Source organism: Sciurus carolinensis, unplaced genomic scaffold (assembly GCF_902686445.1).
Source record: "Sciurus carolinensis unplaced genomic scaffold, mSciCar1.2, whole genome shotgun sequence".
Lineage (NCBI taxonomy): Eukaryota > Metazoa > Chordata > Mammalia > Rodentia > Sciuridae > Sciurus > Sciurus carolinensis.
Genome location: NW_025920117.1, coordinates 1,153,177 through 1,178,607, shown reverse-complemented (window position 1 = coordinate 1,178,607; position 25,431 = coordinate 1,153,177). Strand labels below are relative to the sequence as shown.

Below are 25,431 nucleotides of genomic sequence, written 5' to 3'. Positions count from 1 at the left end.
GGGAGATGCGGACATGTCCTCCATCCTCCGCATGCCAGGTCTGGTGAGGAAAATGTTGCTGTCTGTTGCACCTTCGACCGATTCCTGCAGCACAGACCATCAAATCATCAAGCACATGCCTCCTATGGCACAGGAGCAGGAAGAGGCTGCTTGCCAGCTTGCAGGACTCAGGCCTGTCCAAGACTGCTCTCCAGGGAAGGCTGTGCACAGAGCCCCTGGAGACAGTGTCCAAGAGCAGCCTAAGAAGGCAGAAGACACTGAAGAAAGAAAATATCAGAGGGGGAGCTTCCATGTGACTGCAGGAACACAATCTGCCTTCAGGCCCCTGGTGTCCCATGGCTGCCTGCCTTCCTTTGTGCCCAGGCCTGGGGCTCTGCAGGTAAATGTCTGCACCCAGAGCTCCCAAGACAGAGCTGGCATGTCCCAGGCTACCTGTATGAGCTCCTGCCACAAAAGAAATGCTATCAGCAGCTCATACAGCTCCAGTGGAGGTCTCCCAGGCCTGAAGAGGAGGGCTCCAGACCCTTCCAACCGTGAGCTGCCCCTGGGATGCTCTTCATCCCCAGGGATTCCACCGAAGAAGGCCCACACTGAGAAGGTGGCAGAAGGGCGGGTGGGACAGCCATTGGCAAGGAAGGAGTGTTCATGTACTGGGGACACCAGCAGGCCACGGAAACGGAAGTTTCCTTTGCTTCCTCATCGCCGAGGGGAACCTCTGAGGCTGCCACCACCTCTGGAACTGGCCTGTCCAGTCACCGCTGAAGACCTAGACTGGGAGAAGGAGAAAGTTCTGCAGCGCATCAACCGCCTTCTGATGGGTGAGACCCAGGCCATGTGTGACAGCACTACCATGGCCCCCCAAGCCCATGCATGGGACCCCACTGCATTGGGAGGAGGGGCCAGGCCTGTGGCATCCCTGGGCCTTAGCCAGAACTTGCTCCACCATCCCAGTACCACCACTGTGGCAGCCTCCACCCCAATGTGGGTGGGCTCTGCTGTCTCATCCCAGAGACACCCTCCCACCTCCAACCTTAGTGTCCTCTTCCCCCACAGCCTGCCAATTGCTGCTTTGGCCCTTCCTCCCAGACCCTCTCCCAGCACGCTGGCAGGCCTGGCTCCACAGCCAGTGGCTCCCTTTGGGGCCACCCTCATGAATACCAGTTTGCCTTCCCAGTCCCTCCATGTGGGGCCTCCATCCAGCTCAGGTAGGAGCTTCCTCCCCTCTCACCAGGATCCAAAGCCCAACAGAACACACAGGGCCTCACCTGTGGACAGCACCAGCAGGTCAGCTCCAAGGGTGCGGCAAAAGGCTCTGCTTGGGAAGCAGGCTGTCATCTGTGGAGCCACCATTCCACAAATCTCTGGGGTTCCTCATGGGAAGATGCCCATGTCCCTCTCCTTTGCCAGCCCTCAATCTGGAACACCTGGCAGCTCCAGGTCCAGGAGTAGCCCCAATCCCACTACTGACTGCAGGTCCCGCAGCCTTAGCCAGTCCAAAGCACTCAGCCCTTGGGGCTGACACACATCAAAACCACACCATGGGTTTCCATGCCAGCACCCAGGCACATTCTGCTGGCAGACAGGCTGCAAGGCCTGCTGGGCCATCAAATGCATTGGCCTCTTCCTCTGCAACTGCCCCCCAGAGGACAGGACCTGTGACCAGAGTTTGTCCTGACAACAGGCAGCCCCAGTCAACCTGTGAGAAACAAGTTCCATCCCCTTCCAGGCTGACAGGGTTAGTTACATCAAAGGCCACTGGAAGGACAGACTTGTCCCCAGGCCTGACTACTCCCACAACAGCAATGAGCATTTTCTCAGAAAGTAGAGGGACCCCCAAACCCGGAGAGCACCAAGGGGCAAGCTTGGGACAGAACAGCAACAGTGACCCTGGCCTGAGCACTACCGCTGCACCCAGAAAATGCAAAAGCAAGAGCAAACGGGGGCAAGGAAGCACTGGAGCTCCTACCCTGAATGCCACCCCCCAACACCTGCCCACCCAGGAACACCTAGGCTCATCTCAGGGAACCAACACCACCCCCAGAAAGGCTACTTCTAGTAGCTCATCTGTCCCTTTCACACCAATGGGATCTGGGAGCCCAGACTTGCTCCCAGATCTCATATCAGCCTTTGGGAACATGTGTATCTCTTCCCAAAGAGGAGGGACCCCAAACAACAGAGAGCAACCTGGAGCAAGCTTGGGACACAGTAACGCCAATGTCCATAGGCAGAGCACCACCACGGGGACCAAGGGGCAGAAGGGAAAGTGCAAGTCAGGGCAAGAAAACACTGGGGTTCATACACTTACTGCCACTCCCCAAAGCCTGCCCATACAGAAACCCTTAGGCTCTCCTGGGGGAAAAAGGACCACCCCGAGAAAGACCTCCTCTACTTATAGGTCTGTTCCCATATCACCAATGGGATCTGGGAGCCCAGACTTGGTCCCAGGTTTGACATCTCCCAGGGCAGCAATAAACACCTGCTCAAAAAGTAGAGGAACCCCCAAAACTGGAGAGCAAAATGAGGGAAGTTTGGGACAGAACACTAAGAGTGTCCCTGGCCAGAGCACTACCACTGTCCCCAAAAAACAAAAGAACAAAAGAAAACAAAAAGAAGGATACACTGGAGTTCCTACCCTGAGTGCCACCCCCCAACACCTGCCCACCCAGGAACACCTAAGCTCATCTCAGGGGAACAACACCACCCCCAGAAAGGCTACCTCTGGTAGCTCGTCTGTCTCTGTGACATCAGGGGGATCTGGGAGCCCAGACTTGCTCCCAGATCTCATATCAGCATTTGGGGCCTTGTGCATCTCCTCTTAAAGAGGATGGACCCCAAGCAACAGACAGAAACCTGGGGCAAGCTTGGGACAGAGCACCTCCAGTGTCCATAGGCAGATGACCACCATGGGGACAAAGGGACAGAAGGTAAAGTGCAAACAAGGGCAACAACATTCCTACATTTACTGCCATCCCACAAATTCTGTCCAAGCAGAACCCCTTAAGCTCTCCTGGGGGAACTAGCACCACACACAGAAAGGCCACCTCTACTTGTGAGTTTGTCCTCATGCATTCAAAGGAATCTGGGAGCCCAGACTAGACTCGAATTTCATATCTGCCTTTGGGGCCATGTTCCTCTCCTCCCAAATTGGAGGAACAAGAAGCCCAAGACAGAGCTAATGGGGCAACTTGGGCTTCAACACCTTTAGTCCCACTAACCAGACCATCTGTATAGTGACCACCTTAAAAGGGAGAAAAAACAACTCTGTTCCTGGGGCTGAGGGGGCCACTCTTAAGTCCACCCCCTGCAGAAACCCCGAAGTCCACCTTGGGGCACCTACACCTCCGTGAGCAAGGCTGTATATTCTTACACCCATGCCCTGACCTCTCACCCTGGCAGCTCTGCGTCTCTTAGGTTACATTTCTTACAAGTTACATGATATTTATCTCTTTTTCTCCTTAATCTTACATTTCCAGGAAATGAGGCATGAGGAGATTGCATATAAACTGACAGGCCATAGCAGGAACTCTCCTTGCCATTCCTGTCCCTAAAGTTAGGTATGGGGCCATGTGTAAGATGGAGAAAATCTGAGGCAACACTTAGATGCCAGAGAACTTTTTGAATATTATTGGGCATTACAGTAAAAGAAGGCCTAGTTCTTATCAAATGTATGATTTACTTTTGTTTCTAATAATGGGTGAGCAAAAAACTTATAAAATGGGGTCAGTATAGATACTGAAAATCAATTTTACAACTTGCATGTTTATGCACAATGGTCTTATCACCTTAAATTAACTTAAGTTGTTATATTAGAATTGGTATTTTTTAAGGTGTTAACAAACAGTAGTTGTAATTAGTAAGGAAAACACAATATAAAATGAATAAGTGTAAAATTATATTTAATTTTTATAATAGCTATGGATTAAGGAATATAATTTTGTATAATTTTAAACAGTTGTATAAAGCATTTTCATTTTCTGTTTCTATTAGGTACATCATAGTTTGTATAGCAACAATTAATCTTTTCAATTTAAGTTTAAATGAATTTGAATGATTATTTTAACCTGGAATGAGATGAGAGGTAGAGTTTTATTTTAAGAGAGGACACAGAAGCTATCAAAGACATTTGGTGAAATAAGAAATACATATGTTCAATGAGAACAGGACAAAAATTTCCACTCATTAATACTAAAAAAAGAAGCAAAAGAATCACTAGATTTTACCTAACAAAATAGGAGTAATATTTACTGTCATTAAATGTTGTGCCAATCCAAGTGTAGGGAATTAGTTCTTTTAAATATTGTTGGGGAGAATGTAAATGGGTAGTATCAGGACAGTGATTTAATAAGTAATTTAAAAGTCATTAGAATTTTATGTGCCATTGACTTATCAATGATATTTTAGAAATTTATGTTAAAATAATGTTTATTTGAAAGCTGAGAGATTAAAAATAAATAAGGTAATCTCCCAGCAGTAAAAAAAAAAAAAAAAAAAAAAAAAAAGTTTATTTGTAAAGAGAGAGCTATAGGAATATTCCTGATAGCTGTTTTTAAGGTAGAAAGAATAATTTAAATGTCCAATATAGGGTTCTGGATAGATGAACTATATGCTAAAAGATCTGGCATTAAAATAATATTGGGTGCAATTTAAAATAATTTAGAAGTTTTAAAACTATTAATATGATTTTATATTTATAAAATGCATATATGTATATATATAAGTTATGTGCTTAATGTTAATAGTAGTTACATATGAATAGTAGAATTTTAAGATTCTTATGTATACTTCTTAATTTTTCTGAAATGGGTCTCTTGACAAAACTAAGGAAAGATGTTTTAATTTTGAAATGCATCTTAGTTTCTGTGCCAGCAAAGATCATCCACTGCTGCTTGGGGCAGATGAAATCCTGGTCTCAGCTGGGATGTAGATCTTCATGAGGACCCTGACCAGCAAGACCATCAACTGGAGGTGGAGCCCACTGTCCCCACTGAGAAGGTCAAGGTAATGAATCAAGACCAGGATGGCAACTCCCCTACCCAGAAGGGGTTGATGTTTGCTGGCAACAGCTGGACAACTGGTGCACCCAGTCTTACTTGAATATCCAGGAGGAGTTCACTTTGCACATGGTGCAGCGCCACAGAGGTGGCATGCAGTGCTTCATGAAGACCCTGAAAAGCATGACCATCACCCTGGAGGAGGAGTTTAGTGACACAAATGAGAATGTCAAGGCAAAGATACAAGACAAGGAAGGCATTCTTCTGACCAGCAGAGGTAGATCTAGCAAAGAGTTGGAAGACAGCACCCTCTCTGACTACAACATCCAGGAGTCCACACTACACCTGGTGCTGCATCTCAGAGGTGGAATGCAGATCATCATGAAGACCCTGAAAGGCATGATGATCACCGTGGAGTTTGAGCCCAGTGACACCAGTGAGAATGTCAAAGCAGGGATGCAAGAAAAGGAAGGCATCCTGCCTGACCAACGGAGGTTGATTTTTGCTGACAAATACCTGGAAGAAGGATGCACCCTGTCTGACTACGACACCCAGAAGGAGTCCACCCTGTACCTGGTGCTTCACCTCAGAGATGGGGTGCAGATCTTCATGAATACCCTGACCAGCATGACCAGCACACTCGAGTTGGAGCCCAGTGACACCATTGAGAATGTCAAGGCAAATACCCAACAGAAGGCAGGCATTCTTCCCGAACAGTTGAGGATGATCTAGCAAAGAAAGGGAAGACAGCACCGTGTGTGACTACAACATCTAGGAGGAGTCCACCCTGCACCTTGTGTTGTGCCTCAGAGGTGGGATGAAGATCTTCATGAAACCCTGACAGGCACAACCATCACCCTGGAGGTGGAGCCCAGTAAAAGCATAGAGAATGGCAAGGCAGGGATCCAAGAAAAGGAAGGCATCTTACCTGACTAGCAGAGGTTGATCTTTGCTGGCAAACACTGGAAAATGCCTGCAACCTGTCTGACTACAACATCTAAGAGGAATCCACACTGAACCTGGTGTTGCACCTAAGAGGGGGGATGCAGATCTTCATGAAGACCCTGACTGACATGACCATCACCCTGGAGGTGGAGTGAGTGAGACAAGTGAGAATGGCAAGGCAAAGATCTAAGACAAGAAGGCGAGAATCCCGACCAGCAGAGATGATCTTGAAAAGAGCCAGAAGACAGTAGCCTATTGAATTTCAATCCAGGAGTCAACCCTGCACCTGGTGCTGCATCTCAGAGGTGGGATGCAGATATTCATGAAAACCCTGACTTGCATGACCATCACCCTGAGGATGCACCTCAGTGACACCATTGAGTATGTAAAGGCAAAGATCCCAGGTAAGGTAGGCAACTCTCTGACCAGGAGAGTTTGAACTGGTGGCAACAGCTACAAGGACTGGTGCACCATGTCTGACTATAACATCCAGAAGTAGTGCACCCTGTACCTGGTGTGCACGTCAGATGTGGGATGCAGATCATCTTGAAGACCCTGACTGGCATGACCATCACCCTGGAGGTGGAGCTCAGTGACACCATTGATAAAGGCAAGGCAATGATCCAAGACAAGGAAGGCAGTTTTTGTGACCCGCACAAATTGATCTAAAAAAAAAACTGGAAGACAGTAACCTGTCAGATTTCAAAATTCATGAGTTCAACCTGCACTTGGTGCTACATCTCAGGGGTGGGATGCAGATCTTCATGAAGACCCTGACTGGCACAAGCATCGCCATGGAGGTGGAGCCTAGTGACACCATGGAGAATGTCAAGGCAAGAACCAAGTCAAGGAAGGCATCCTCCCTGACCAGCACAGGTTGATCTTTCCTGCCAAACAGCTGGACAATACTAGATGCCTTCTGGATGTTGCAGTGAGACAGGGTGTGTCAGTCTAAAAGCTGTTTGCAGCAAAGATCAAGCTGTGTTCGTCTGGGAGGATGCCTTCCTTGATTTGGTTCTTGCCTTGACATTCTCCATGGTGCCACTGGGCTCCACCTCCAGGGTGATGGTTCTGCCAGTCAGGGTCTTCCTGAAGATCTGCATCCCCCTTCTGAGGTGCAGAACCAGGTGCAGTGTGGACTCCTCCTGAATGTTATAGTCACACAGGGTGTGCCTATCTTACAGTTCTGTGCCAGGAAAGATCAAGCACTGTTGTTTGGGGGAGATGAATTCCTTGTCTCAGAGGTGGGATGTAGTTCTTCATGAGGACCCTGACTAGCAAGACCACCAATCTGTTGGTGGAACCCATTGACACATTGAGAATGTCAAGGTAATGATTCAAGACAGATTGGCATCTCCCCTAACCAGCAGAGGTTGATATTTCCTGCAACAACTGGATGACTGGTGCACCCTTTCTTAGTTGAAGATCTACAAGTAGTCCACCGCCACCTGGTGCTACACTTCATATGTGGGATGCAGATCTTTATGAATCTGACTGGCAAGACCATAAACCTGGATGTGGAGCTCAGTGACACTAATGAGAATGTCAAGGCAAAGATCCAAGACAAGGAAGGCATTCTTCTGACCAGCAGAGTTTGATCTAGCAAAGAGATGGAAGACAGCACACTGTCTGACTACAATATCCAGGAGTCTGCCCTGCACCTGGTCCTGCACCTCAGAGTTGGGATGCAGATCTTCATGAAGACCCTGACCCACATGACCATCACCCTAGAGGTGGAAATAGTGACATCACTGAGAATGTCAAGGCAAAGATGCCAATCAAGGAAGGTATCCTCCCTGACCAGCAGAGGTTGTGTTTTGCTGGCAAAAGCTAGAAGACTGGTGCACTCTGCTGCCTAAACATCCATAAGGAGTCCACCCTGCAACTGGTGCTGAACCTCAGAGGTGAGATGCAGATCATCATGAAGACCCTGACTGGGATGACCATAACACTGGATGTGGACAACAATGACACCATTGAGAATGGCAAGGCAAATATCCAAGACAAGGAAGGCAATCTTCATGACCAGCAGAGATTGTTCTCACAAAGAGCTTCAAGGCAGTACCCTGTAGGATTCCAACATCCAGGAGTCCACCTGACACCTGGTGCTGCATCTCAGAGGTGGGATGCAGATCTTCATGAAGAACCTGACAGGCAGACCATCAACCTGGAGGTGGACCTCAGTGATACCATTGAAAATGTCAAGGCAAAGATCCAAGTCAAGGAAGGCATCTTTCTGATCAGCATAGGTTGATCTAGCAAAGAGGAAGAAGACAGCAACCTGTCTGACTACATATTGGAAGAGCCCACCCTGCACCTTTTGTTGTGCCTAGGAGGGGGGATGCATATCTTCATGAAACCGTGACAGGCAGAACCATATCCTGGAGGTGGGACCAGTGACAAAATAGAGAATGGCAAAGCATGGATCCAGGAAAAGGAAGGCATCCTCCCTGAGCAACAGAGGTTGATCTTTGCTGGCAAACAGCTGGAGATGGTGCATCCTGTCTGACAAAAACATCTAGGAGTTGTACACTCTGCACCTGGTACAGTTCCTAAGGGGGGGATGTAGACCTACATGAAAACCCTGACTGGCTGACCATCATCCTAGTGGTGGACCTCACTACCACCATGGAAAATGTCAAGGCAAGAACCAATTCAAGGAAGGCACCTCCCTGACCAGCACAGGTTGATCTTTACTGACAAACAGCTGGATGACACTAGACTCCTTCTGGATGTGTAGTGAAAAAAGGTGTGTCTGTCTTACAGCATTTTCCCACAAAGATCAACCCATGCTTGTCAGGGAGGATGTCTTCCTTGACTTGATTATTGCTTTGACATTCTCCATGGTGTCACTGGGCTCCACCTCCAGGATGATGGTCATGCCAGTCAGGTTCTTCATGAAGATCTGCATCCCACCTCTGAGGTGCAGCACCAGGTGCAGGGTGGACTCCTCCTGGATGTTGTAGTCAGACAGGGTGTGCCTGTCTTCCAGATCTGTGCCTGCAAAGATCAACCATGCTCCTTGGGGAGATGAATTCCTTGCCTCAGTGGTAGGATGTAGAACTTCATGAGGATGCTGACACACAAGACTATAACCTGGAGGTGGAGCCCATTGACACCATTGAGAATGTCATGGTAACTATCCAAGACAGGGTGGCATCTTCCCTAACCAGCAGTGGTTGATGTTTGCTGGCAACAGCTGGAAGACTGGTGAGCCTTCTCTTTCTTGAACATCCAGAAGGAGTCCAGTGGCACCTGGTCTAACCTCAGAGTTCAGATGCAGATCTTCATGAAGAATCTGACTGGCATGACCACCAGCTTGGAGGTGGAGTGCATTGACACCAATGAGCATATCAAGACAAGGATCCAAGACAAGGAAGGCATTCTTCTGATCAGCAGAGATTGACCTAGCAAAGAGATGGAAGACAGCACACTATCTGACTACAACATCCAGGAGTCCACCCTGCACCTAGTGCTGTGACTCAGAGGTGGGATGCACATCTTCCTGAAGACCGTGAAAGGCATGAACATCACTCTGGAGGTTGAGCCCAGTGTCACCATTGAGGTGTGAAGACAGGAATCCAAGGAAAGGAAGGCATCCTCCCTGACCAGAAGAGGTTGAACTTTGAGGGCAACAACTGGAACACAGGTGCACCCTCTCTTACTTGAACATCCAGGAGAAGTTCACCCTCCACTTTTTGCAGTATTTCTGAGGTGCAATGCAGATCTTCATGAATGCCCTGACCAGCATGACTACCCCCCTAGAGGTGGAGTCCAGTGACAAAATTGAGAATGTCAAGGCAAAGATCCAAGATAAGGAAGGCATCCTTCCAACAAACAGTGATTGTTCTTTGCTGAAAAATAGCTGGAAGATGGGTGCACCCTATCTGACTACAACTCCAAGAAGGAGTCCACCCTGTACCTGGTGCTGTACCTCTTAGGTGGGTTGCAGATCTTCATGAAGTCCTTGACCGACACCACCATCTCCCTGGAGGTGGAGCCCAGTGACACCATGGAGACTGTCAAGGCAAAAATCAAAGACAAAGAAGGCATTATTCATGACCAGTTGAAGTTGATCTAGCAAAGAACTGAAGACAGCACCATGTCTTACTACAACATCTAGTAGGAGTCAACCTGCACCTTGTGTTGTGACTCAGAGGTTGAATGCAGATTATCATGAAACCCTGACAGGCACGACCATCACCCTGGTGGTATAGCCAAGTAAAACCACAGAGAATGGCAAGAAATGATCTCAGTCATGAAATGCCTACCCATTGACCAGCAGATGGTGACATTTGCTGGCAACAGTTAGAAGACTCGTGCACCTTTCCTGACCAACACATCCAGAAGGAGTCCACCCAGACCCTGGTGCTGCACCTCCAAGGTGGGATACAGATTTTCGTGAAGACACTGACAGGCAAGACCTTCACCCTGGAGGTGGATCCCAGTGACATCATTGAGAATGACAAGGCAAAGACGCAAGACAAGGAAAGCAATCTTCCTGACCAGTAAAGATTTATCTCACAAAGAGTTGGAAGACAGTAGCCTGTCAGATTTCAACATCCAGGGTCTACCCTGCACCTGGTGCTGCATCTCAGAGGTGGGATGCTGATCTTCATGAAGATCCTGACTGGCATGAACTTACCCTAGAGGTGGAGCCCAGTGACACCATTGAGAATGTCAAGGCAAGAACCAAGTCAAGGAAGGCATCCCCCTGACCAGCACATGTTGATCTTTGCTGGAAAACAGCTGTAAGACAGACACACCTGGTCTCACTACAATATCCTGAAGGAGTAGACTGATGTCCAGCTGTTTGGCAACAAAGATTAACCTGTGCTGGTCAAGGAGGATGCCTTCCTTGACTTGGTTCTTGCCTTGACATTCTCCATGGTGTCACTGGACTCCACCTCCAGGGTGATGGTCATGCCAGTCAGGGTCTCCATGAAGTTCTGCATCCCACCTCTGAGGTGCAGCACCTGGGCAGGATGGACTCCTCCTGGATGTTGTAGTCAGACAGGGTGTGCCTGTCTTCCAGCTCTGTGCCAGCAAAGATCATCCACTGCTGCCTGGGGGAGATGAATTTCTTGTGTCAGAGGTGGGATGTAGATCTTCATGAGGACTCTTATCAGTAAAACCATCAACCTGGAGGTGGAGCCCACTGACACCATTGGGAATGTCAAGGTAATGACCCAGATGAGGATGGCAACCCCCTTAACCAGCAGAGGTTGATGTTTGCTGACAACAACTGGAAGACTGGTGAACCCTGTCCTACCTGAACATCCAGGAGTCCACTGGCACCTGGTTCTACACCTCAGAGGTAGATGCAGATATTAATGAATAATCTGACTGGCATGACCATCAGCCTGGAGGTGGAGCTCAGTGACACCAATGAGAATGACAAGGCAAAGATCAAACACAAGGAAGGAGTTCTTCCAACCAGTGTAGGTTGTTCTAGCGAAGAGCTGGTAGACAGCACCATGTCTGACAACAATATTCAGGAGTCCAAACTGCACCTGGTGCTTGCCTCAGAGGTGGGATGCAGATCTTTGTGAAGACCCTGAATGGCACAACCATCACCCTAGAGGTGGAACTAATTGAGAATGTGAAGGCAAAGATGCCAGTCAAGGAAGTCACCCTCTCTGACCAGCAGAGGTTGACATTTTCTGGCAACATTTAGAAGACTGGTTCACCTTGCCTGCCTACAACATCCAGAAGGAGTCCAACCTGCACCTGGTGCTGAACCTCAGAGGTGCGATGTAGATCTCCATGAAGACCCTGATTGGAATGACCATAATATTGGAGGTGGACAACAATGACAGCAGAGGTTGATCTAGCAAAGGGATGGAAAACAGCACACTATTTGACTACAACATCAAGGAGTCCACCCTGTACCTGGTGCTGTGCCTCAGAAGTGAGATACAGAACTTCATGAAGACCCTCTCTGGTTTGACCATCATCCTGGCAGTGGAGTCCAGGAACACCACTGAGAATGGCAAGGAAAGTATCCCAGTCAAGAAACACATATTCCTTGACCAGCAGAGGGTGACTTTTGCTTGTAACAGCTAGAAGACTGGTGCACCCTGCCTGACTACAACATCCAAAAGAGTCCACCCTGCACCTGGTGCTTGTCCCTCGGAGGTGGGATGCAATCTTCATGAAGACCCTGACTGGTATGACCATCACCCTGGAGGTGCAGCCCAGTGACAATATTGAGAATGGCAAGGCAAAGATCCAAGACAAGGAAGGCCATTTTCTCAATCCATTAAAGATTTATCTCACAAATATCTGGAAGAGTGTAGCCTGTCAGATTTCAAAATCCAGGAGGCCATCCTGCACCTGTTGCTGCATCTCAGATGTGGGATGCAGATCTTCATGAAGACCCTGACTGGCACAAGCATCACCCTGGAGGTGGAGCCCAGTGACACCATGGAGAATGTCAAGGCAGGAACCAAGTCAAGGAAGGCATCCTCCCTGACCAGCACAGGTTGATCTTTGCTACCAAACAGCTGGATGACACCAGATGCCTTCTGGATGTTGTAGTGAGACACAGTGTGTCTGTCTTACAACTGTTTTCCAACAAAGATCAAGCTGTGCTGGTCAGGGAGGATGCCTTCCTTGATTTGGTTCTTGCCTTGACATTCTACATGGTGTCACTGGGCTTCACCTCCAGGGTGATGGTCATGCCAGTCAGGGTCTTCATGAAGATCTGCATCCCACCTCTGAGGTACAGCACCATGTGTAGGGTTGACTCGTCCTGGATGTTGCAGTCAGACAGGGTGTGCCTGTCTTCCAGCTCTGTGCCAGCAAAGATCATCCACTGCTGCCTGGGGAAGATGAATTCTTTGTGTCAGAGGTGCACTGTAGATCTTCATGAGGACTGTTACCAATAAGACCATCAACCCATCAATGGGTGGAGCCCATTGACACCATTGAGAATGTCAAGGTAATAACCCAGATGAGGATGGCAACTCCCCTAACCAGCAGACATTGATGTTTGCTGATAATGGCTGGAAGACTGTTCAACCCTGTCCTACCTGAACATCCAGGAGTCCACTGGAACCTGGTTCTACACCTCAGAGTGGGATGCAGATCTTATTGAATAATCTGACTGGCATGACCATCAGCCTGGAGGTGGAGCTCAGTGACACTAATGAGAATGTCAAGGCAAAGATCCAACCCAAGGAAGGAATTCTTCCAACCAGTGGACGTTGATCTAGTGAAAAGCTGATAGCACATTATTTGACTACAATATCAAGGAGTCCACCCTTACCTGGTGCTATGCCTCAGAAGTGGGAATACAGATCTTCATGAAGAATCTGACTGTCATGATCATAGTCCTGGTGGTGGAGTCCAGGAACACCACTGAGAATGGCAAGGAAAGTATCCCAGTCAAGAAACACATATTTCTTGACCAGCATAGGGTGACCTTTGCTGCTAACACCTAGAAGACTGGTGTACCCTGCCTGACTACGACATCCAAAAGGAGTCCACCCTGCACCTGGTGCTTTGCCTCCAAGGTGGGATGCAGATCTTCATGAAGACCCTGACTGGCATGACCATCACCCTGGAGGTGCAGCCCAGTGACAATACTGAGAATGGCAAGGCAAAGATCCAAGACCAGGAAGCCAATGTTCTCGATCTATTAAAGATTTATCTCACAAATATCTGGGAGAGTGTAGCCTGTCAGATTTCAAAATCCAGGAGGCCACCCTGCACCTTCTGCTGCATCTCAGATGTGGGATGCAGATCTTCATGAAGTTCCTGAAATGCACAAGCATCGCCCTGCATGTGGAGCCCAGTGACACCATAGAGAATGTCAAGGCAAGAACCACATCAAGGAAGGCATCCTCTCTGATGAGCACAGGTTGATCTTTGCTGTCAAACAGTGGAAGACATTTGACTCCTTCTGGATGTTTTAGTGAGACAGGGTGTGTACCTGGTGCTTTGCCTCAGAGGTGGGATGCAGATATTCATGAAGACCCTGACTGGGATGATCTCACTCTGGAAGTGGAGCCTAGTGACACCATTGAGAATGACAAGGCAAATATCTAAGAAAAGGAAGGCAATGTTCCCAACCAGCAGAGATTGATCTCACAATGAGCTGAAAGACAGTATCCTGTAGGATTCCAACATTCAGGAGTCCACCCTGCCCCTGGTGGTGGAAATAGAGGTGGGATGCAGATCTTCATGAAGACCCTGACAGGCACGACCATCACTCTGGAGGTGGACCTCAGTGACACTATTGAGAATATCAAGTCAAATATCCAAGACAAGGAAGGCATTCTTCCTACCACCAGAGGTTGATCTAGCGAGGAGCAAGAAGACAGTACCCTGTCTTACTCCAACATCTTGGAAGAGTCAACCCTGTACCTTGTGTTGTGCTGCAGAGATGGGATGCATATCTTCATGAAATCCAGAGATCCCAACTAGCACCCTGGAGGTGGAGTCCAGTAACATCATACAGAATGGAAAGGTAAACATCCAAGACAAGGAAGGCAATCTTCTTGACCAGTAAAGATTTACATCCCAAAGAGCGGAAGACAGTAGCCTGTCAGATTTAATCATCCAGGAGTCTACACTGCACCTGGTGCTGCATCTCAGAGGTGGGATGCAGATCTTCATGAAGACCCTAACTTGGTATGAGCATTGCCCTAGAGGTGAAACCCAGTGATACCACGGAGAATGTCAAGGCAAGAACCAAGTCAAGGAAGGCATCCTCTGTGACAGGCATATGTTGATCTTTGCTGGAAAACAGCTGTAAGACACACCCGGTGTCACTACAATATCCTGAAGGAGTCTACTGTTGTCCACCTATTTGCCAGCAAAGATTAACCTGTGCTGGTGAGGGAGGATGCCTTCCTTTTCTTGATTCTTGCCTTGATATTCTCAATGGTATCACTAGGCTCCACGTCCAGGGTGATGGTCATGCCAGCCAGAGTCTTCATGAAGTTCTGCATCCCACCTCTGAGGTGCAGCACCAGGTGCAGTGTGGACTCCTCATGGATGTTGTAGTCAGACAGGGTTTTCCTTTCTTCCAGCTCTGTGCCAGTGAAGATCAACCACTGCTGCTTGGGGGAGATGAATTCCTTTTCACAGAGGTGGGATATAGATCCTCATGAAGACCTTGACTGGCATGACCATCATCCTGGAGTTGGATCCCAGTGACACCACTGAGAAACTTAAGGTAAAGATCCAAGAAGAGGAAGGCATTCTCCCTCACCAGCAGACTTTGATGTAGCAAAGAACTGGAAGAAAGACATACTCTTTCTGACTGCACCATCCAGAAGTAGGCAGGTCCCTGGGATCATGGCTTGGGGTCGTACATGCAGAGGAAGGAAATGAGGTAGGAGGATTTCTTCATCCCAGTTTGTGCAGGACAGTGGTAGTCAGGCTACTGCCTTGGTACTCACCTCAACAGGTAGCAGGGAGCTATAGAATATGTAAGAGCAAGGGAGGGTTAGCTTACAGTTGTCCTTCAGGATGTCTCAGCTGATGGCAAATATGAGGGTGAACAGTGTCTTCTGGATCATAAAATAAGACTTCCTTTTTTCCTCTCCCCCCTTTTCTTACCTTCATAAATATTTCATGAGCATCTACTTTGTTCCAGGCCCTGTTCCATAAGATGCAGATTGAGCACTTACTTACCAGCTTTCATTGAGTGTACAATACAGTCTGGGGAGATGTAGATAGATAATATATCTCAAAAGGGCCAAGTGCTATGGGGAAAATAAGGCTGGAGAGAGATGGAAAGGGCTCACCAGAGGTGGTGTCAGGGTTGGCTTCTCTGAGGGGATGACATTTGTGCAAAGAGCTGAAGGAAGAGAGGATGTAAATGTGAAGGAGAGTGATGATGAGATCAGAGAAAGAACAGGGTCCATCATGCACAACCTTGTGGCTGCTGAAGTCTTTGGCTCTCACTCTGGGTAAGATGGGGATGCTGGGGGAGATTTGAGCATGGGAGGGACGTGTGCATGTTGGGGATGAGTGGGAAGGAAGCAAGGATGCTAGGTCATCAGGCAAGAGAGGAAAGTTCTGCCTGTTCTTTGCAGAGTTTTGATTCTGGGATGGGAACCCCAAGCTCCAGACTCCACTCCCTGCCAACAGGGGAGGTGCTGCAGAATGCTCCTCCATTGAATGAGTGTAGAACTTCCAAGGGGACATTTTGGGGCCTCCTGAGGTCTGTAGGATTGACTCAGTTCAGCTGCGTGCATCATGTTTGTGGACTGATGGGGGCAGAAATTATCCTCATGAATAACGCAGTCCCATCCTGATGTATTTTGAAGGTCTTTCAGGGCTCTGGCAGTACAGCTCATGGGAGCTTGAGATAGTGACGGGCATCTCTGGGAGACTTGAGAACCCTGGTTCTCAGTGGTGAGGACAGCAGGAGGGCCTGGCTTTCTTGCTTCCTTGTGTCTCCTGTGCCATCTAGCTGGATCTCTCTATGGTATATTCATAGGGTGCTACCTGAACTGGTGGGAGCATTTTGTCATGGGTTTGCAGGTATTTAAGGACACTTTTGTCACCCCTGTGGGCCTGCAATTGCTAAGACTGCAGAACCCTGATGGGACGGGACATGGCCTGAGTCCTTGCTCTCAACTCTCTATCCCTAACAACACAGTTGTGTCCTAGCAGGTTCCTGTTCCTGCTTTCTAGGCAGGTGTTTGCACAGCTGCAGGAGTCTGTGTTCTTCAGTGCATGCGACTGACTGTTGCCACCCTCTGTGACCAGGTCCTCCCTGTTTCCTCTACTTGGAATTTGCCAATTCGGCATTTAAGACTTAAGAAAACTAGGTAGCTGACAAGCGTTTTGGAGTCTTGCATCCCTGCAAGAAAACCAGGTCTCAGCTAAAAACACCCTAAGGGAATAAAGGCCTTTAAAAACAAATCAGAAACTGAGCCTCTTCTATGGACCCTCTCCTTTAACTTTCCCCATGCCCTGTGCAGTGAAGAAAACACCTTCTCTTGTGATTAGGAAACTGGGCACAGAGATGGCAGGTAACTTGCCTAAGGCCCCAGAGATGGTGAGTGTTTCACCCACGGGTGTGGATGAAGGCCTGCTTCTCACTGCTCTGCAGCTGAAACCAACACCCAAATATGGTTGTGACTTCTTTTGGGATAGCGGAGCTGACAAAGGGAAGACTTTGGAATCACAAAGTCCTGGTTTGAATTTTGGTTTTGCCCATTTAAGCATGTGGACCTCTGGGGTGACAGTGTCTTTGCTCCCATGCAGTTGTGCTGCTGTACTGTCACAGCTGGTCCATCTCTATGCTTGCCTTCCCCATTGGAAGGAAGAGGGACTCAGTCACAGGGGGACACTTTGATGCCTTCTTGTCACAGATGACTTTGAGTTGCTCTCAGACAGAAACAGGCTCCCCATGGGTATGCTCTGGGCTCAGGGTGCTGTAGCCTGCAGAGCTATGCTAGAGGATGAATGGAAGGTGGGTTTCTTGATGTCCAATGGGAGACAACCTTTCAGTGGGAGCCTCTTGTCTTGGAATGGATTTGCCCTGAACACCTGGGTGAGTGTTTACGATGTTCTAAATGCAAATGTGGTCAATGTGTTTTTAATTTTTTTAGCCATATTAGAAGAGGGAATATCAATGATTTGGTGCTTTTTCTGTGCCTGATGTTGCAGGCACTCAGATCGTGGGTGTTCATTAGGGATACAACAGTGGTTTCCACACTGAGACCCCACTGAAAAATGTAATAGCTCAGACCCTAGAAGCCAGAAACTCAATGATACTTGAGTCTTTGAAAGCATTTCCCTGTAATGATTCTCCAGTAAATTATGCTTAATTAGTAAATTGGAATTATAGTAATGTCCATTTATCCAACTTCAATCCTAAGTGCTTTACTTTATCTCATTGAATCTATAAATCAGCCTTCCTATAGTGGAGGTAGAGGTAGCCACTCCTCTTTTCTAACAAGGAAGTTGAAGCTCACAGGTGTAGGAAACTGAACGAAGGCCGCACACTGTGAAGCATCAGAGCAGGTTCATCTTCCATCATTTCAAGGTGCATAAACCCTAGTAGAAATAGCTAGAACAATAAAAGATAAAATGAAAGGAGAAAGAGGCTGAGAAGTGGAGTTCTTGGTTCATGTGTCTGGGAATTTTGGGGTGATGCAGACTTAGGTACCTCTCTATCCAGGGGTGCAGTGATGTCATCAGGACACTGCCTCTCTCCATCTTGCAGTGCCTTCTGCTGTTCATGTCCTCTCTGTGGGGAGGTGGCCTGTTGCCTAGCAGCTTTAGGGGCACAATCTGCTGGCTTGGCACTGCAGGAAAAGAGTTTCCCCTACCTAATAAGTATAGTAAAAATTATGGGACTTGGTCTGGCTGGGCCAGCCTGGGTCACTGCTCCTTTGTGCTCAACACAGTGGGATGGATTGCTCTGAATGTTCAAGTCTGGAGGGTCAGAGTCACCCTGTGAGAAAGGAAGGGTCACCAAAAATAGTCCAGAGGAAATGGTGAGAAGCATCTACCTTTGGCAGGTACTTGTCCTACCACTTAGGAAGCAGAGCAGACAAACCTCCCAGCCATCCTGAGCTCCTATGATTGTCAGGAAGTTAGTCAAGTCCTCCAGGATTATAGCAGATGAGGGGCACAGGATATTAGAGGTGACAGCCTCCTGACCTTCTCTAGGTATGGACACATGCAGCCAGATGTTGAGGAGGTGTACCTTTGAGGAAAGAAGTGAGTGGTCTTTGGGCCAAGAGGGAGGACTCCTTTCTCCAGAGCAGCCACTTGGGGACTATTGTAGGTGATGGCTGGGTGAACCCCAGGTTCCACCCTATGTGATTTCCAGCAAAGGTCAGAGGTAATCTGGGGTTTACCCTGTAGAAGGGACACAGCAAGGTGAGGTGGGATTCTGGGAGCCTGAGGAACAGGAGTGAGTGGGGCCTTAGAGTCAGGCCCAACACAGCCAATCCCAGCCAATATTGCCCACACTTTCGTGTACACAGACTGGGCAGCAATTGTGGGAGTTCCCTAAATCCACATGGGCTTCACAGTTTGGCCTTGACATGCTTGGCCACTCTTTGGGAAGCCAACCATGCAGCGGGCCATGGGAGCTTCCAGCTAAAGAAGATGCCCAGCCCCTCATGGTTCCCTGTACACTGCAAATGCCACAGCACTCTCTGTTCCATCATTGAAATATGACTATACCTCTATCCACAAGATTTTTTTAGGTCCTGGGACCTGGAAAACCTGAAGCTCCTCAGGAACTTCCTGATGCTCACTATGCCTGAATCAGAGACGACCCTCCATGTTCAGAGACTCCTGACACAGTTCGAGAACAGACATCCCAGTGAGTCTGAGCCCTCTGATGATGGCACCTGGGGTGATGACAGAGGGTGTGTGCAGAGGAATCTGTGCTGGTGCCAGTTGGATCTGGCATTTGGTCCCCAGCCAGAGAGGCCTGATGTCCTGCAACTGGTGGTCCCTAGTCTGTGAAGGCATCCTGTTGTGGGGAGAGGGGCTGGGCTGTTCTCAGAAGCAGGGTTCTACTGTGAATTGGGAAAGGCCCAGGGAAAGGCAGTCATGTTGGGGTGTTTCTCCTGCAGTTCTAGCACCACCTCAAGTGAGAGAACTGCCTCCAGCAGCAGTGACCCAGGTTACCTGCTTACATTTCAGGCAGCATATCACCAAATTCCCTGTGATGGAGGAAGAGTAGCCCTCAAACCTGCAGGATGACCCAACTCCAGCACCATCCACACAGGGAGACATTGAGACACCAGTGGCCACTGTGACCCTTCAGGAAGAGAAGGCAGCTCAGCTGTCACTAAGCAAGCCAGAGGACACTGAACATTTTCTTCCATTTGGTAAAGATGTTGATCCAAGCTGCCATCCCACCCTTTCCAAGAGAGTCAGTTTTCCTGGCACCAACATAAGTTTCAGGCACCAAAACACCAGAGAAAGGAGGTCAGAAACTATCAGGCCAGCAGCCCTCCACTTCTCCTGGAAGGTTTTCCACTGCCCTAGTCCTATGGTCCTCTATGGCTCCTCCCACCTCCTGAGCATTACCCAGTGCCAGATCCCTCACTGCAGCTGACTGCGCCCTCCCCTCTGAACTGGTCCACTTTATTTTTCATGTTGTTAAATTTTTCCATTATTTAGGATGGCATTGTAAGTGTTTTTAGTAACAAACTTGCATTGATAAAAAAGTGCTCAATCTATTCAGGCTCTGCTGCCAACAGCACTGTGTAGCTGAAGATGGATCCCTATAGAGCACATGGCTCCTGTGGCATGGACACACACAGGCCATCCATGAGGAGGTGAGCTCAAGGCCCTGGGTATGGGGCACAGGTGACTGCCTAAAAGGTGGTGAGGATTTCAGGTCATTATATCTCATATTATGATCTGTGATGTTAACTATGTTAACTGCCATGTGGAACTACATGCCTTGTCCACATCACATAGCAAACTTACTGTGTGTGTTCTTATTGCTCCACATATCATGTCTTGCCATCCTCTTATTCCCTAAGACACAATATGAATGTTAGACCAGTTGATAACTCAGTAATGCCCTGTATGGTTTAAATCAAAGGAAGATTCTCATGGTTTGCATGCTACAAGACAAGCTGTGCCTCTTGCACTAGTTAGTCCACTGAGAATGCAAAGAAAATGTTCCTGAAGGAAATGAAAGTGCTACTCCAGAGCATATGTGAAAGATAAGAAAGTCAAACAGGCTTATGACTGCTATGGAAAAAGTTATCATTGTCTGGAGAAAAGATGAAACACACACATTTCCTTAAGCCAAATTCAAATCCAGATAAGGCACTAACTTCAGATTGTTCTAATGTCAAGAGAAGTGAGAAAGCTCCAGACAGTTTGGTTCATGATGTTTAATGCAAGAGGCCCATCTCCAGAAATTAAAATTGCAAGGTGAAGCAGCAGGTGCTGAAGGAGAAGCTACGTTCTTGCTAAGCTGTTTGATGAAGATGTGCTATGGAGTTACTAGGAGTCCCCCAAAAGTTCATGGGTGAGACAGTGCAAGAAGGTTTAGAGGTGAAATGATTTCATTATGAGAGCCTGACCTCAATTGCTGCATTACTACCCTGGCAGGGATGGATATGTGGCATGCATGGAAGGGGATGTCCTCCACCCTATCAAGCCTGGAGGTGTAGGTGGCACCTGTGGACGTGTCCAGTGACTTTGAAAGAAGTCTCATTGTAGGGGTGGAAGATTATAGTGGCCATCCTCAGCTCCACAGCAGGTTCTACAGCAGAGGTCCAGATTGGGGGTGCCCAGCAACCATGGATGGTGGATCCACATGTGGGGGAATCCATCTGCAGGGAAGGCAATGATCAGCAAGCCTCAGTGTCCAAAGAAGTTGGCTAGTCCAGTTGTATCTGTGGCAGCATGGAGCCTTGGCTTCAGGCTAGATGGCCACAGCAGGGGCAATGGGCAATCCAGCTTTGGTTTTGGACATCTGTGGATGTATCAGTTTCCAGAGTCCAGTTGTGGCTGTAGTGGCAAAGGCAAGTGACTCTGGAGGTGGCAGTGGCAGGCAAGGTGTCTGGCTGAGAGGGTCCTCCTTCTTTGGTGGTGCAGGAGTCTGGTAACCGTGCAGTGGTGGTGGGGGCAGTATTGCAGGTGGCCATGTTGAGACTTCAACAGTTGCAGCTCTGCTGGTGACTGCATTGACAGCTTAGGGTGTTGGGCCTGAGTCAGAGGGTGACTGGAGGCTGGGGTGGCCTCTACAGTGACTGCTTCAGGCCACTGGTCCTGCCCTGACAGAGCCTGCCTACTCAGGAAGCAGACACAAGAGGCAGCAGTACACAGACAGCCTCTGAGGATCTTATACTGCCCATGCCAGTGGTGCCTTGCACTGGCCTGGAGCTCACTGGGTGGCTGCTCACCCCACATCCTGGTTCAGCCTGCCCTTCCTGGGTTGCAGTCTCTGCTGGGGGAGTAGGCCCACTGCCAGGTGGGGCAGCCCTTTATTTTTATTTCAATGTTTGAGAAATAGTTTTTTTTTTTTTTTTTATTTTTACAGATTGCATTTTGATTCATTGTACACAAGTGGGGCACAACTTTTCCTTTCTCTGGTTGTACATGACGTAGTCAAACAATATATAATCTCTACACAGGGTAATGTTTGTCTCATTCCACCATGTTTCCTACCTCCACCCCAGCCCTCACTTAATTTCCATCTCCACAAGCCAATGTTCCTCCAATCATCCGTTACCTCCTCCCCCACCCTGCTATGTATGAGAGAAGAAAGACATTTGGCCTTTGGTTTTTTGGGGATTGGCTTATTTCACTTCACATGATATTCTCTAACTCCATTCATTTACCAGCAAATGCCATAATTTTATTGTTCTTTAAGGCTGAGTAATATTCCATTGTGTACATATACCACAGTTTCTTTATCCTTTAATCTACTGAAGGGCATCTAAGTTGGTTCCACACTCTAGTGATTGTGAATTGAGCTGCTATAATCATGGAAGTGACTGCATCACTTTAGTATCCTGATTTTAAATCCTTTGGGTATAAACTGAGGAGTGGGACAGCTGAGTGTATTTCAAGTTTTCTGAGGAATCTACATACTGCTTTCCAGAGTTATCACAACAATCTGCAGTCCTACCAGCAATGTGTGCATGCATCTTTCTCCCCACATCCTCACCAACACTTGTTGTTGCTTGTATTCTTGATATTTGCCATTCTGATTGGAGTGAGGTGAAATCTTAGGGTATTTTTGATTTACATTTCTTTAATTACTAGAGATGTTAACTTTTTAAATATATTTGGTGATCATTTATTTATCATCTTCTGTGAAGGGTCTGGTCAGTTCCTTAGCCCATTTATTGATTGGGTTATTTGTACTTTTAGTTTTCAGCTTTTTTTTTAATTAAATAGAGAATGTTTATGTCTACATGCTAATTCCAAAAAGAAAATTTGCCTGTGAACTTTTCACAGATAATTCAAAAAATTTGTTTCATACATATAGGGTAATGTCTATCTCAATCTACTGTTCTTCCCATCTGCACCTGGCCCAACCCTTCCCTCACTCCCCTCTGTTACAATCCAAGATTCCTTCATTTTTTCCTACCCTGCTCCCAGTATGGATCAACAACTGATTATTAGATAAAAACTCAGTGTTTGGTTTTTGGGGATTGGCTTATTTCACTTCAAATGATATTCTCCAGTTCCACACTTTACCTGCAAATGCCATAATTTCATGCTTCTTTAAGGTTGAGTAATATTCCATTGTGCATGTGTGTCTCATTTTCTTTATCCATTCATTTGTTGGAGAGGACCCAGGTTGGTTCTGTAGATTAGTTCTTGTGAACTGAGTGGCTATAAACCTTGATGTGGCTGCATCCTTCTAGTATGCTGAGTTTCAGTCCTTTCGGTATAAATTGAGGATTGGGATAAGTGGGTCAAATGGTGGTTCCATTCCAAGTTTTCTGAGGGATCTCCATACTGCCTTCCACCGTGGTTGCACCAACTTGTAGTCCTACCAACAATGTATGAGTGTACTTTTCTCCCCACATCTTTGCCAACACTTATTGTTGCTTGTATTCTTGATAATTGCCATTCTGACTAGAGTGAGATGAAATCTTAGGGTGAATTTGATTTCCATTTCTCTAATTACCAGAGATTTTGAACTTTTTAAAATATATTTGTTGATCATTTGTATATCTTCTTCTGTGAAGGGTCTGTCAGTTCCTTAGCCCATTTATTAATTGGGTTCTTCATATTTTTGAATTATCAAGATCTTATGAAAATTTACACCAAAAATACAAAGAACTCAAACAATAAATCGGCTAAGAACTGGGGCAGTCTTTGGACAGGACACCCACCTTCCCCAAACCCATTTTCCCTGGGCTGTGGTGGAGAGCAGCAGTGGGGGTGGGGCAGGTGGCTAGCAAATCCTCACTCTCAAAGTGCATCCCTATGGAGGGAGGAGGGTGGAGGGCAGAGGCAGTGGAGGGAGTCCTCAGTCTTAGTCTTCTGCTACCCTCAGTCACAGAAATGCCATTTGAGGATGGAGATCTCCTAAGTCCCACCAGCAATGTATGAGTGTGCCTATGAGTGTAGGGGCATTCTGTTTCCACAGCACCCATGGGTGTGGTTGGGGAGTGTGTGGGTCTTCTGCCAAGGCGCCACACCTGGCAGATGACCTAGTTCCCCTGCAGAGGCATTAGTGGGAGATTGGTCCAGCAGCCACCTGGTGGGTTCGTGGCTAGTGCAAGGCGCTGAGTCATGGGCAGCATAAGGTCCTCAGCAGTTGAGTTCCTCTGCCTCCTGGGTCTTGCTTCCTGAGCAGGTAGGCTCCACTAGGAGCAAGGCCAAGGGCCTGGAGCTCCCACCAGAGGGGCGCCCCAGCTACTGGTCGCCATGTGACTCTGAGGACCACTGATCCTCGCCCTTGCCATCACTGCCAGCCTGGAGCTCCTCACCATAGCCACTGGCTCCCCACATGGCCACCAGATGCTACCTTCACCACCACTGTAGCCAGACTCCCGTCACCACAGCAGGATGAAGATGCTCAGGGCTGGATGCCTCTAAGCCATTGAACCTGCTTCTGAACTCTTCTGGGGTTCCCACTCAGTCCAGTACCAGACTTTTAAACCACAGTTGGACACTGGTGTTGCCCACTAAAGGTCAATGTCAATGCACTTGACCCCACGCCCAACACCCAATGTCCTGCAACTGATGCCAGCCCCCATGCAGCTGTGTGTTGCTGCTACAGCACCAGACTCTGGAGCTCCACGCTGCTGCCACCAGACTCCAACATGGACACCAGACAGTGACACTCAGCACCAGATACTGACATCATCACAACTGTAGCCAGATTATTGGCAGCACTTCAGGGCAAAAATGCTCATGTCTGGACACCTCTGTTGTCCCCACAGTAGCTTCTGGCTCTTCTGTTGCCATCACCACTGTGACCATGTTGCAATGCACTCCCAAACTGCAGCTGGATGCCGACACCTCCAGAGACGCCCTGAGGCCATGCTCTTCTCATGATCATGGGCGCATGACACCCTATGTCCAAAGCAGCTGCGCTTTGCTGTTGCTGCCACCATATACTGCAAATTCCATGAAGCTATCACTGCAGTGACTCAATCCCAGGGCTGCTGTTGCTTGCCCAAGACCACAGGAGCTGAAAGATGGGCATTCTCCATCACAGTAACCTCACTAGTGTCCACCACATGTCACTTGCCTGTTGCCAGGACCAGCCACCAATCCTTCTGGGCCCTTGAGGAGTTGGGGTGCTAACTCAGGGAGCTTGTCCAAGGAAAACAAGTGAGTACTTTAAATAGAGGCTGCAGTCCTCACAGCAGGGAGAAGGTATAGGTGGGTTCATGGTGAGCGGCAGGGTGGAGCCTGGGGGCTGCTGGCCAGGTGTGGCTCTTGACCCATGGGGCAGGCTGGAGAGGGATCACTGGCTGCTTTGAGAGCCCAGTCCTGGGAACATCTTCAGTTCTGATATATTCTCCTGAGGCATCCATCCCCATCCCCTTCCCCTACTACCCCCATCCTC

The 25,431-nt window shown here is 48.1% G+C and overlaps 3 pseudogenes; 2 read left to right on the top strand and 1 right to left on the bottom strand.

Annotated features, from left to right (window-relative positions):
- Positions 1-4,918: 4,918 nt before the first annotated feature.
- On the top strand, positions 4,919-6,091 carry LOC124973589 (polyubiquitin-B-like; annotated as a pseudogene).
- Positions 6,092-9,006: 2,915 nt separating this feature from the next.
- LOC124973587 (uncharacterized) overlaps positions 9,007-25,431 on the top strand; it is a 68,509-nt pseudogene continuing 52,084 nt past the window's right edge.
- Positions 12,577-25,431, bottom strand: part of LOC124973588 (uncharacterized) — a 118,257-nt pseudogene continuing 105,402 nt past the window's right edge.